General features: G+C 50.3%; 1 protein-coding gene across 3 annotated transcripts in view; it reads right to left on the bottom strand.

The window, feature by feature from the left end:
- The window catches only part of LOC113218180 (endothelin-converting enzyme 2), a 35990-nt gene that overhangs the window by 24013 nt on the left and 10099 nt on the right, over window positions 1-1878 (bottom strand). The gene's annotated exons all lie outside the window — the stretch shown is intronic.

Consider the following 1878-nt stretch of genomic DNA (forward strand, 5'->3'; position numbering starts at 1 on the left):
GTGACCAGCTCGGCAGCTGGGACCGCCACTTCATGACCACAATGTGGCCAATGCGGCACACAGGACAGTCAGGACCATGTCCACAATGTGACCAGTTCGGCAGGGAGGACCGCCACTTCATGACCACAGTGTGGCCAAAGCGGCAGGGGGGACCGCCACTTCATGACCACAATGTGGTCAGGCCGGCAGGAGGGACCCGGGTCGACTAATCCGACTACCTTATTTTGAGACGGGGAATCGAATGAGCACCTCCTAGGTTTTTAGGCGTTATCTCCTTACAGTGTGCCTTTAAAGTATATTTGACATCACCATTGGATAGCTTTTGGAGAGACCTTTCAAACGAGGTTAAGGTTGATAGGGTTCAGAGCTCTGGAAACGTGACAAGCAAACCACGCTTCAGAACCCTATCAACCTTAACCTCGTTCGAAAGGTCTTTTCAAAACCAATCCACTCTGGAATCTCAAATGTGGGACAGTAGGACAGTTTAAACTGTCAGCCCACTGTTTTTCACACTTCCTCAAACTATTTTCTCTCCTTCAAAGAAAAAACAATCACCCCCCGTCTTCCTCGTGAAATTCCGGTTCAAACGAGTATATGTATGATGGGGTTCTGATCGCAAACAACGACACCATGAGGACTTTTGGTAATAACCATCTTGTTAATAATTAGATGTATTGCTGGGATTGTTGCTCTGAACCCCATCATACATATACTCGTTTGAACCGGAATTTCACGAGGAAGACGAGGGTGATTCCAAAAATTGTTTTTTCTTTAAAGGAGAGGAAGTAGTTTTAGAAAGTGTGAGACATAGTGGGCTGACAGTTAAAACTGTCATACTGTCCCACACTTGAGATTGCAGAGCAATGGTGATGTCGGATACACTTTACACTGTAAGGAGATAACGCCCAAAAACCTAGGAGGTGCTCATTCGATTCCCCGTCACAAAATAAGGTAGTCGGATTAGTCGACCCGGGTCCCTCCTGCCGGCCTGACCACATTGTAGTCATGAAATGCAGTTCCCTCCTGCCGGCCTGCCCACATTGTAGTCATGAAATGCAGTTCCCTCCTGCCGGCCTGACCACATTGTGGTCATGAAATGCCGGTCCCCCTGCCGGTCTGACCACATTGTGGACATGAAATGCCGGTCCTCCTGTCGGTCTGACCACATTGTGGTCATGAAGTGTCGGTCCCACCTGCCGCTTTGGCCACATTGTGGTCATGAAGTGTCGGTCCCCCCTGCCGCTTTGGCCACACTGTAGTCATGAAGTGGCGGTCCTCCCTGCCGAACTGGTCACATTGTGGACATGGTCCTGACTGTCCTGTGTGCCGCATTGGCCACATTGTGGTCATGAAGTGGCGGTCCCAGCTGCCGAGCTGGTCACATTGTGGACATGGTCCTGACTGTCCCGTGTGCCGGGCTGACCACACTGTGGACATGGCGAGGACTGCTGCACTCCCCTCCTGCCGGGCTGACCACACAGTGGGCATATCGGCCGCTTTTAATGCCCTATGCGACCGCCAGGCCCTCAAATCCGCCGGTCCCTGCTGCCGGGCTGTCCACATTGTGGTCATTGCCTTGGTAGGGGCTGAAGGAGCCGTCTGACCTGTAACCTGGAATTGCCTGGAATTCTTACAGGTTTCTTCTACCTAAAGCCGAAGAGAGTAGCCTCCTCGCCCATTTCCCTGACTTTCTAAAAATCTTTGAACATTGAACAAAAAATGCCCACATTGTGGACACGTCGGCAGTAGGGACATTTGGCCATGACCACAATGTGGTCAAGCCGGCCCCAACGTGTTTATGTGATTCGAATCATTGAAATCATTCTTCCTTTTCTATACTTTTTTTCGATTTTTATTTTCTAATGTTTGGGGGTTCCT

The sequence above is a fragment of the Frankliniella occidentalis genome, unplaced genomic scaffold (assembly GCF_000697945.3).
Source record: "Frankliniella occidentalis isolate FOCC.00 unplaced genomic scaffold, Focc_3.1 Scaffold6, whole genome shotgun sequence".
Classification (NCBI taxonomy): domain Eukaryota; kingdom Metazoa; phylum Arthropoda; class Insecta; order Thysanoptera; family Thripidae; genus Frankliniella; species Frankliniella occidentalis.